The following is a 12,856-nucleotide window of genomic DNA, read 5'->3' as shown; positions in this document are numbered from 1 at the left end:
AAAACAAAACAAGTCTTTATTAATATCAATGAAATCAAAACAGATTACATAAAAGTTATTCCTAAATCCTAATACATGATTGGACTTAGGACATATTCCTTTCAATCTCCCACTTGTACTAAAGCCAATCACTCTGGTATCTAATACCCATCTTGTCTTTACGACGATCAAAATGACTTTCATAAAGTAGCTTTGTGAGTGGGTCTGCTATGTTGTTATGTGTGTCAACTCTAATTCAATACAACACAAGAAATGTTATCGCGCTGCCACTAACCCTTTTGTAGACGCATGGTTCATCTTCGTTTTGGATAAAATCAAACTCTTTGATTGTCTCATCAAAACGAATGTTCCATCTTTCGAGAAGCCTGCTTTAAACCACATATGGTTCGCAGCAGCTTACACACTAGGTTTTCATTTCTCTTGGAAAGAAAACCATCTGGCTAATTGCCAGATCTCATAGTCGTAGTAAGCAGCATTCTCAAGCAAAATACGAACTGATTTTAACAGGGCTACAGGTAAAAGGTTTCATCAAAGTCAATCCATTGCCTTTGTTTGAATCCTTTTGCCACAAGCCTGGCCTTATAGGTCTCCACCTGGCCATCTGCTATAATCTATCTTTTGTATATCGTATACATAGATTCCATTCTGGATTTCATGGCACTATGCCATTTCTCTGAGTCAACACTACTCATAGCCTCATTATAGGTCACAGGGTCGTCATCATCAATGATCGACAACTCATTGTCATTCTCAATGACAAGGCCATAATACCTCTCAGGTTGGCGAGACACTCTCCCTGATCTATGAATGGGCTGTTCCACAAAAGGTTGTTCAGTCAGAACATGTCTTTCCACTTGATCCGTAGTAGTTTGTGCTTCTTGAACTTCTTCAAGTTCAATTTTGCTCCCACTGTTTCCTTCAAGGATAAACTCCTTTTCCAAGAAGGTAGCATGTCTGGATACAAACACCCGATGATCGGTGTAAAAGTAATACCCTAAAGTCTCTTTAGGATATCCCACAAAACTACATTTTACGGATCGATATTCCAGCTTATCTGGGTCAACTTACTTGACATAAGCTGGACATCCCCAAATCTTAACGTGTTTAAGACTCGGTTTCCTTTCTTTCCATATCTCATACGAAGTTTGAGGAACAGATTTGGAAAGCACCTTATTCAGTAAATATGCTGAGGTTTCCAATGCATAACCCCATAGGAATACTAGAAGATTTGCATAGCTCATCATGGACCGAACTATGTCTAACAAAGTTCGATTTCTCCTTTCAGATAGCAATCTGGAGGAGTCCACTGGGAGACTATACCATTTACTTTGAGATAATCCAGAAACTCTCCAATCAAGTATTCACCATCTCGATCTAATCGAAGAATTATAATACTATGTTTGGTTGTTTCTCCACTTCATACTTATACTCTTTGAACTTTTCAAAGGCTTCAGACTTGTGTTTCATCAAACACATATCCGAATCTAGATCTATCATCTATGAAAGTAATGAAGTATGAAAATCCACCCATGGCTTGCGTAGACATTGGTCCACATACATCTGTGTGTACCATTTCTAGCAAATCTGCAGCCCTCTCTCCATGTCCACTAAATGGAGACTGCAGTGCCACTATAAAGTGAGATTTTCATCATCCCTTTTCTTTTATTAGTTTGTTCAATATGAAGTAAATTATGTCACATTTATACAGACCATTATTTAAAGTACCACGTCCATAAAGAATATCATCTCTAAGAATAGAACATTCATTATTCTCAATAATAAATGAAAATCCAGCCAAGTCTAACATGGGAATAATATTCCTCACAATCGAGGGAACAAAATAACAATTATTTCAAATAATAGTCTTGCCCGTAGGCATATGTAAATGAAATGATTCTACATCTTCAGCAGCAACTCTTGCTCCATTTCCATCAGTAGAATCACCTCCTCTTCCTCAAGAGTCCTACTTCTCCTTGGTCCCTGCAATAAATTGCAGATTTGAGAACCACAGGTGGTATCTAATACCCAAGTAGAAATTTGATTTAATGACATATTCACTTCTATCATGAACATACCTGAATCAGAAGCGGTAGTCTCACTACCCTTCTTCTTCTTCTTCTTCTTCTTCAATTCTGCAAGGTAAACCTTGCAGTTCCTCTTCCAGTGCCCCACCTTGTTACAGTGAAAGCAAACAACTTTGCTCTTGGGGTCTTCAGCTTTTGGTGGAACCGGCGTTTTCTCACCTACTTTCTTCTTCTTGGAAGAGTTCCTCTTCCTTTTCTTAGGATTGGAACCTTCACCAATTAGAAGAACATAACTCTTCTTAGGGGGAAAATTCGATTCCGCAGTCTTCAACATATTGTGGAGTTCAGGCAGGCTGACATCCAACTTATTCATGTGAAAGTTCATAACAAACTGCGAGAACGAACTCGGAAGCGATTGCAAGACCAAGTCTTGGCTCAGCTCCCCATCCATGGCAAAACCAAGTTGTCCAAGACGTTCAATCAAATTGATCATCTTAAGTACATGGTCATTCACAGATGATCCCTCAGACATCCTATACCCGAACAACTCCTTCGATATCTCATATCGAGCTGTCCTCCCTGCCACATCATACAACTCTTGTAGATGCATGAGGATAGTGTGAGCATCCATATGCTCATGTTGCTTCTGTAGCTCAATGTTCATGGAAGCTAGTATGATGCATTGAGCAACATTTGCATCATCTATCCACTTACGATACACAACATGTTCATCATTATGCGCATCGCTAGCAGGTTCAGTAGGCTTAGGTGAGTCAATCACGTATTCCAGCTTCTCAATCCTGAGAACAATTCTCAAGTTTCGAAGCCAGTCAGCATAATTATGACCAGTCAATTTATGAGCATCTAGTATACTCCTGAGTGATAGTGCAGAAGACATAATGTATATTGTAAATCTGTAAATGATAAACACATAACAACACTTAGCAAATATTCAATTTCATTTTAAAACACTATATGAATCGGGTCTTTATTCATAAGTGGCTCCCACTAGTTTATCTAATTTATTCAACCCCCTACGTGAAAAATTAAGCATTCATAATGCTAGTGGGAATAGGGATCCTACATTCCATTACATGACCCCGGCTGTAGCACGAACCGCCATGTAATGTTCAATAGGCAGACAACTCTTGTCAATTACATCTCATGTTATTCCCTAATCAAACTTTAGCCTCTTGAATAATTGAGTCTCGGCTGTAGCACGACAAACTCAATATTCTAAGTAAAGTCTAACCCAACATTCCGTACAGTTGAATCAGTCCCCAAAGGCCCACGGCTGTAGCACGTACCGACCTTTAGATTCTTATTCAATGTACACATCTCTATGTAATAGACAAGTATTTCTTATTTCGAAATCAAAGCCCTCGGCTGTAGCACGAACCGACAATGATTTAAAAATAAGAACTACTTTCTATCATGTTGGAAGGCTATGACCGACACAAGCCCGTTGTATCATTGGCCAATTACTACTTGATATTATTTAATTTTAGAGGGATTATATTACGTTACAATCATAATCATATTATAAAGAAATTCTTCCTTTTAAATTAAATATTTCAAATCAATAATCAATAATCAGATGATTCCCAGATCGGGTGGAGCATTGTCAAGAGGCGTCACTTAATAACCCTTTCTTACAGATAGAAATCTGTTGTTGACAGAATCATCCTTTCTCTCATATCGAAAATTCATATTCAATTACGTGTTTCATAAACACAAGAATCTCATGATTGTATTCATGATATTATTATTAAGGTTATGAAACAATTTCACTATACTAGGTTGTCTAACAAACGCCTTATGTTTATTTAAGTTCACATAAATCTATCATCGCATGATAAACTAAGCATATATCACATATATCAACATGAATAAACATCAAGGTAGGCATGTTACATCATCTAGCACATTAGTCTAAGCATTATACATCTCTATGTATCACATGAAGCATTTAAAATCAATTCAAATGATCAAAAACAGCTTTAACACACTTCATGGAATATAAACAGTTCAAAACTTTTATATAAACTAAAATTGATCACTTCATTAGATCCGTCTCGGAAAAACGAATCCAACGGTATATTGCACGCCCAAAACGGAGTTACAAAACTCCCAGAAAATCAATTTTAAAATCAACAGAGGGTTGTAACGCATTACAGGAACGCGTTACATGACCTGTAACGCATTCCGGTGATGCGTTACACCCCTTTTCAGCCATTAAAGGGTGTAACGCATTCCATGAATGCGCTACAGGTGTGTAACGCATTCCTGGAATGCGTTACACCCCTATATTTTTTTTTGTTCAGCAGCCGCCTATTTCCTCGGTTTGCGCGCCTGACACCTCTGTACCGTGTCTGTCTTTCTCCGTGCAACTCACAGCAGCAGTACAGCAAGTAGATGACAGATATATACATACATACAATTCATATATATATATATAATTATTTATATATCTTTATTTAATTAAGAATTTAATTGAAACAACTTCAAAAATTCATAATAAAAAATCTATACATCATAAAATTATGAAAAAAATACCCAGACGATCTACAACACTTGTAGAACCCAGATCAACATTCAAAATTATTCTGAGAAATGATTTCTCATCAGACAAAATTAATCCATAATATAACTTGTAAAAATCATAATTAATTCATACAAGCACATAAAATTCTGAAATTTTTACCACAGATCTATATGCATACAACCTATGCTCTGATGCCATTGTTGGATTTTAAACGCAGCGGGAGCATGGTAAAACACTTTTACACACATAAAATCCAAATAAAAGCATATAAATCATGAATAAAAATTCGAGGGATCGAATCTAACCTTTAAAAATAATTCGGAGACAACGATCAGAGATCCTTAGCAGTTGCTCCTCAAGTGTGAAGCACTCCACCGGTATCCACCAAGAAAACGATGTTAAGGAGGAGGAAGGAGGTGGAGAGAATTGGGTTTTCCAAACTTTTTGGGTTTTCGGGTTCGATGTGGGTTAGAATAAGATAGGGTCTATAATAGTGTATTTATAGGCAAAATTTTCAGCTGAAATTTTCCCATAAATAATATTATTATTAACCCATTTATTATTCTCATTAATAATTAAAACACCTTTTAATTATTAATCCTTTTTCTAAACACTTTAGAAATAATTCTCTCTCTTGATTTAATTTCCAAAAATTAAATCCTTAATTAATAATATTAAGAACTTTTCTTAATTAATTTATAATCAATTAAATCTCATTTAATCAATTATTAAATTTGCTAATTAATTATTTATTTCATAAATAAATAATTATTAGCCATTATTAATTAATTCCTCTACCATTAAATCATTCTCCTTTTATGGTGTGACCCTGTAGGTTCAATATTAAGCCGGTAGTAGAAATAAATAATAATAAAACTATTTTATCATTATTTATTTAAATTCTCTAATTTATTAAATATGATTAATTAATTAATCACATTTATTCTACATCGTGAGTGATGCTTCTCAACATATCGCGACTATCCGGATAATATGAATTCACTGCTTAGAATACCAAGAACCTGTCAGTGAATAGTTACCGTACAATAAACTCCTTCTACCCGACAATGTTCCGATTAAATACAAGGCATGGATCTCGTGTCAAGCCTATCTAATTTAATCACTTTCTTACCATTTACTATGCTTAGTTCTATGCAAATTAGAAACTCCTTTCTAATTTCATTCACTCTGGCCAGAGATTCCTGAACTAGCATAAGTGGATCAGCCTTGAACATTCGCTTCCTTCACTGGAAGGGGTAGATCCTTTATTGATCATACACTATCTTCGTGTACAAATTCCTATACCCAGAAGAGCACTAATAATTGTCCCTGGAGACTAAGAACTAAACCAAAGCATAGTTCAGTGTACACAAGATGACTATGATGACCTCAAGTCTAAGGATACTTGTACAACTATCACTATGTGAGCAACTGCTGACACGTGAGTGAACTCCATCAGTTGTTCAGCTGTGCGAGTCATGTTCAGTGAACTTATTCTATAATAAGCACCTACATACTAGCTATAGTGTCACCACACAAATGTCTATGAGAACAGACATCCTTCATAATGAAGCAAGCATAGTATGTACCGATCTTTGCGGATTATTAATTACAAGTTAGTAATCCTATGACCAGGAACTATTTAAGTTTAGAGTTATCATCTTTTTAGGTCTCACTATTATGATCTCATCATAATCCATAAAAAGCTTTACTCTAAACTATGGTATATCTTATTTAAACACTTAAATAGATAAAGCCCGTAATAAAAACAAAACAAGTCTTTATTAATATCAATGAAATCAAAACAGATTACATAAAAGTTATTCCTAAATCCTAATACATGATTGGACTTAGGACATATTCCTTTCAGAGCCCTGCTATCAAATGTGGTTAAGAAAGCTAGCCCAGTGGTTACCTTTGGAGATAACAGCAAAGGTTTAACTGAGGGATATGGCTGTTTGCAAGCTGGTAATGTTATCATTGAAAATGTGTATGTTGTGCAAGGACTTGAACACAATCTGCTTAGTATTAGTCAGTTCTGTGACAACGGCTACAATGTTTTATTCGACAAGCTGAAGTGTCAGATTCTGCACAAGAAAAGTGAAAAACCCTATTTGATGGGAATCCGGAAAGGAAATCTATTCGTAGATGACATGAACTCTGGAAGCAATCCTGAAGTCAATTGTTTCTATGTTAAGGCATCTTCAGATGAGAGTTGGCTATGGCACAAGAGACTTTCCCATCTCAATTTCAAATCAATGAATTCTTTTGTCAAGAGAGAACTGGTCAGAGGTCTGCCTCAGCTGGAATTCTCCCCAGAAGGACTGTGTGAGGCTTGCCAGAAAGGAAAGTCAAAGAAAGCAAGTCACAAAGGCACTGACACATCCTCCATAACTGGTGTTCTTCAATTATTGCACATGGATTTGTTTGGACCAGTTAATGTTCTTTCGATGTCAAAGAAGTGTTACTGTCTTGTGATAGTTGATGACTATTCCAAGTATACGTGGGTTTTATTCCTTCACTCTAAGGATGAAACACCACAAGTTGTGATTGATCATATCAAGTTGATCGAGTTAGATTCTAATGTCCCTGTTAGAGCAATAACGTCAGATAATGGAACAGAATTCAAGAATTTACTTCTCAATGGATTCTGTACAGACAAAGGGATTACCGGACAATTTTCAGCTCCTAGAAAGCCCTCAGCAAAATGGAGTGGTAGAAAGGAAGAATCATACATTGATTGAAGCTGCAAGAACTATGTTAAGTGAATCAGGTCTTCCAATGTACTTTTGGGCTGAAGCTGTCAATACTGCATGTTATACTCAGAATCGAACTCTAATCAACAAAGACTTCATGAAAACTCCTTATGAGATTATGAATGAACAAAAACCTTCTATCAAATACTTTCATTTATTTGGTGCCAGATGCTTCGTGCTCAAGGATGGAGATGATCATCGTGGTAAATTCGAGGCAAAGGCATATGAGGCTATTTTTGTTGGATATGGAAGAAGATCATACAGGGTGTATATCATTGATCAACACAAAGTAACTGAAAGTGTCAATGTTACATTTGATGACACTAAAGTCCCTAGTATCCAAACTGAAGATCCTTCTGAAAAACTGAAGTTTGATGATATATCAGATTCAGAATCAGAATATGATCAAGAACCTGAGGTTGTTGCTGGTGAAGAACCTGTTAATCATGATGATACTCAAGGTAATGGTGATGGAAACATTGGCAACAATGAAGATACCACTGCTATTGATGAAGAATCATCAAGTCAACCTGGCAACAACTCAGGGGGAGGGGCTGAAGGATCAACTAGTAGGACACAACATCCCAATGAATTTCAAGGCGAATCATCAAGATCAAATCTTCCAAGACAGACTGTCTGGAATAAAGCTCATCCTTTCGAGTTGATTATTGGTGATCCAGATGTTGGAGTCAGAACTAGATGTGCTACTCAAAATGAATGTCTGTTCTCAGGATTTCTTTCTGAGATGGAACCTAAGAAGATTGAAGAAGCACTGACTGATCCAGATTGGGTGATTGCTATGCAAGATGAACTCAATCAGTTTGAACATCAACAAGTCTGGAAACTGGTACCTAGACCTACACACAAGAAAGCTGTTGGTACTCGATGGGTATTCAGGAACAAACTAGATGAAGATGGTGTGGTTACAAGAAACAAAGCAAGACTGGTAGCTAAAGGGTATTCTTAAGCTGAAGGCATTGATTATGATGAAACCTATGCTCCAGTAGCTAGACTAGAGGCCATCAGGATATTTCTGGCATTCGCAGCATTCTCGAACTTTAAAGTTTATCAAATGGATGTCAAGAGTGCCTTTCTGAATGGAAAGCTAGATGAAGAGGTGTATGTAGAGCAACCTCCTGGATTTGAAGATCCAGATCATTTGGATTTTGTCTACCTTCTTTTCAAGGCTATCTATGGTCTCAAACAGTCTCCGAGAAAATGGTATGACACTCTCTCTGAATTTCTTATTGAAAATAGCTTTATTAGAGGTGTCATAGACAAAACTCTCTTTTCTAAAAAGCATAAGAATGATACTATATTAGTCCAAGTCTATGTGGATGATATAATATTTGGGTCTACTAATGATAATCTCTGTAAGAGATTTGCTAAGTTAATGCACAGCAAATTTGAAATGAGCATGATGGGAGAGCTGAAGTTCTTTCTTGAATTACAATTAAATCAAAGGTTAGATAGAACTTTTATTTGTCAATCCAAGTATTTCAAGGAACTTGTAATAACCCCAATTTTTGGAATTTTTGAAACCCTTATGAATAGTGTTATGCTGAATAAGAAAACTTTTCATGCCACACTATGTAGGGGTTCTTTTATTGATCTTCTGAGATCTTATTAGCACTCTATATGATATATAAGTGTATGTAAAGATCGTCAGAATCCAAATTTGAACCTTTTGTTTTTTTTTCCCGAAAATCCACCAGATATCGAAAGAATTGAGTATAAGGTAACAGGATAAAAAGGATTTAAATTCAAGGATTTTAATAGAGGATCATAAAAGGAATATAATGTATTGAGAAAGGTTAAGGGAACCTAAGTAATGAGATCCCGGGTATGATCCCTCAAACGATAAACGAAAATGAAAGTTAAGCGAACCGTATAACAGATCAGCGATCATTAGCCAAATAATTAAAAGCTAATCCAAGAGATTAGTGGGGATGATGTCATCAAACCAATGAGAAGAGGACAAAGGAGGGAGGATGACATCACATGGTGACATAAGCATGACAAGCAAGTGTGTTGTTGGTTGAATTAGAACCACACAAAAATTACCATGGTAAAAAGGTAACAAAACAAATCAAAATGTCAACCAACCAAGCCAACAATTCATTTTTCACCAAAACACAAAATCATTTCTTTTCTTCAACCAAGGAGCTCTCGGCTTTTTCTTCTTTTCAAAGGAAGAAAAATCAAAAACCTAGTTCAAAGCTTTGTTAAATTGCAAGGTATTTATCTAAGACTCCTTATGCATAGTTATGGATATCCTATAAGTTTGAGCTCAAAATCCTTCACAATCTCTTCCTAAAAATCATGGAAGAAGATGGTGAATAGTGTTTTTCAAGAACTAAAATTTTTGTTCTTGAAGTTTTGTTTAGATTAAGCTTGGATAAGGACTTTAAGGGTGATTCCAAGCCATTCTCTTGATTCTCCACTCTCCAAGGAAGGTATAACCCCTCCAAACCCTAACTTTATTTGAGTAATTAGGTTTAGTTTTGTTGTTATAATTCATGAGAGGTTTGCTAGTTGTAAATGTAGAGATTAGTTGATTTTGTGAAGTTTTTGGAGTGGTAGTTCTTGGATTGTTGATTAATGAACTTAAGTGTAGTTAAATTCAAGTTTAAGAATAAGTATAAATTGTTGATGTTGAGTTGTTGGGTCTGTTATGATGTAGTATGGATGGAGTTTTGATTGGGTTGTGATTGTGGATTGATTGTGGGTTGAATTGGAGTGTTTTAAATTTGGGAAATCGCGTAAACATAGCCGTCGTAATATCCGATTTACTTTAGGCTGTTTTGTTCTTAACATTAGGACCCGAGAACTCCCTGCTAGGTTTTGACCATTGCCATTATTAGATAGTTCATGTTACGAGCTTCGTTTTGATATGTGGTTCGTTTGATTCCGATGTACGGTTTAGGAGAAACGGCCGTTTTAAGTAACGACGTTTCGCGAATGAACCATTACCCCTCGCCATACTTTGAAACATAGGTTAAAGACCTTAAATGAAAAATTAGGGTATGAAACATTTATGTAAAGTGTATTAGGCAGTTGGTAAGGTACTCGCGAAAGAATCGCCTTAAAACCCTTAATGGTTAATTTATTAAAAATGGTGGAGCCGAGGGTACTCGAGCGACTTAAGAGAATCAGTAAGCGCAAAGCGAGCGTTAGAGTCTAATTTGGTTAAAGTATAGATTTACAAGTGACTTTGGTTTAATTCCAACTTATATGTTGTTTATAGGTTACCAGACTCGCCCCAAGCCATTTATAACCCCCAGTCGCTCAGGCAAGTTTTCAACCCGTATAACTGTTGTTGTGATGTATATGTGTATATGCATGATCTTGTGATAAATGCATGTTTGTTATTAGCAAATTCTTGCGATATATTGTAGCATGTGATATGGTATATATGCATGCCTGTTTCGTATTCTTGATTTATATATCTGTTGGTACAAATGCTTATTAGTTGCATAATACCTATGCTAGAGATAAGCAGTAGTTGCGTATACCCTGAGGATAGGGGACCCAAAGGTGAACCCTTTTCTAAAACCGGGAGTAAATGTTCCCGAGTATATGATATATATATAGTTATATATATATTGATATAGTTTTCAAAACTATTAATCGAATAAGGTTTATTCGATAACTTTATATCATTTAATGAATATTACTTGAATATTCATTCGAGGACTTATGACTCTGTTTATATTATTTAATGAATATTACTTGAATATTCATTTGAGGACCTATGACTTTGATTATTTACTGAATAATATTCTTTATTTTATTAAAGAATAATGTGTCGATAATCAAACTTACTTTTGATTATTCAAATAAAGATATTACTTTCGTATAAGTATATCTTTGGTTATTTACTATTCATTTCAAGTATAAGTTTTACAACTTCTACTTCAATTATTTTTATAAAGATTATTCTTTATGGGAATATTATTTAAATAATAATATTCAGATATTTTCTAATATATTGGGACTGATTTACTTTATTAAATCAGCATTACTCCAAACACTCTTTAAAGTGTTTTCGAGTCTTTAAAATGATTTTTAAAAATTAGAGCGGATCCCAAAACTCATTTTTTTATATATTTAAGATCTTCCTTTTAAAGGGGATTTAAATACTCGCTCAAAACCGGAGGGATCCGGCTCTGTGGTGTATTTTATATTCGCAACAAGGTTGTTGTTCTGGTAAATGAATTGATTACTTACCCAACGTTCGAGAAGTAAGTCCATCTATTTGGGTCGGCATAAGCAACATGGGCTCAGTGGGCGTCCATGAAAGTGTAAGTGGCTCAGTGGGAGTCCATCAAATGCGTAAGTGGCTGAGTGGCAGTCCAGCATAAGGTCCTATTGCGGCCAGGGTGATGACCAGTGGGGAATTCGTCCATCTACTAGTAGAAAAGGTTACTTATTGGTATCTTTGCCTGATCAGCAAGATATCAGGTTTATGCCAAGGTTTTCTCCTTTCCAAATTCATTGGATATTGCAACTCTGTTTATTATTTTTATAACAGAGGTTTTAAAGGAGTGTATGAATGTATATATATAGGTGTATATATATATATCGGGACTTAATAAAGTATCTCGTAACTTCATTATTTATAATGATATTTCAAGGATTGAATCTATTCAAGTCTTATCTTGTAGTCTCATCTATGTGATGAACTTTTGAAACTGATTATACCTTGAACGGTGGTAGTTCAAGTAGTATTCGGATATAAGTATATTGGAGTATCTTGTAACTTCATCTTTTAAACTTATATCTAGTAAATGATTATCTTGTGCATGTCAAAGATTTTTGAAAAAACGTTGAGACAAGGTTTGATATATGAGATCACCTTGCAACGATATTTAATACAGTTATAAACGGGAACTCTGTGTATATTATACATGTAAGAGGATTTCAAAGATTGTGAAAAGTATATATGTATATATATACTGAATATTTTGCGACTTGGTCGCGTTAAGATATCAGCTTGGTTCATTTCTTCTTGACCAAGACTTTCATGTGTACTATGAGAAAGCTCATATATTGTTAGTTATTATACATATTATTTTGGTGGGCTTGTTGCTCACCCTTGCTTTCTTCTTTCATCACACAATATCAGATAGACAAGATGAACAGGACCAAGCTCCCAATTCGCGAGCGGATAGGAAACGTTCCGCAGTTTCCTATAGGCGTTGATGTCGCTGTAGCTGAGGTAGGAACTACCAATAGGCTAGGCTTTCAACTTTTGATGTACCAGACTTATGTATCTTTATCAATTGTAATAATGGCAAGGAATATGTAAATTTATTCAGAAACCCTTTTGAGGTGTAATGACTTATAATTGTGGAATAAAATGACTTGTGTTATTTTTGGTATTCATCTCTGAGACTATAACTTGTGGTGTGTGTGTGTGTATATTGTGGGGTCACAGTACGCAGTAGTTGGTTGACTTTTAAGATTAAGTATTGATAAGGGAAATGGAACTCGTGACAACCCGAATCCCCGACCCCGGATTTGGGGGT

This window comes from Apium graveolens, chromosome 7 (genome assembly GCF_009905375.1).
Source record: "Apium graveolens cultivar Ventura chromosome 7, ASM990537v1, whole genome shotgun sequence".
NCBI lineage: Eukaryota > Viridiplantae > Streptophyta > Magnoliopsida > Apiales > Apiaceae > Apium > Apium graveolens.
This window is presented reverse-complemented; position numbering follows the sequence as displayed.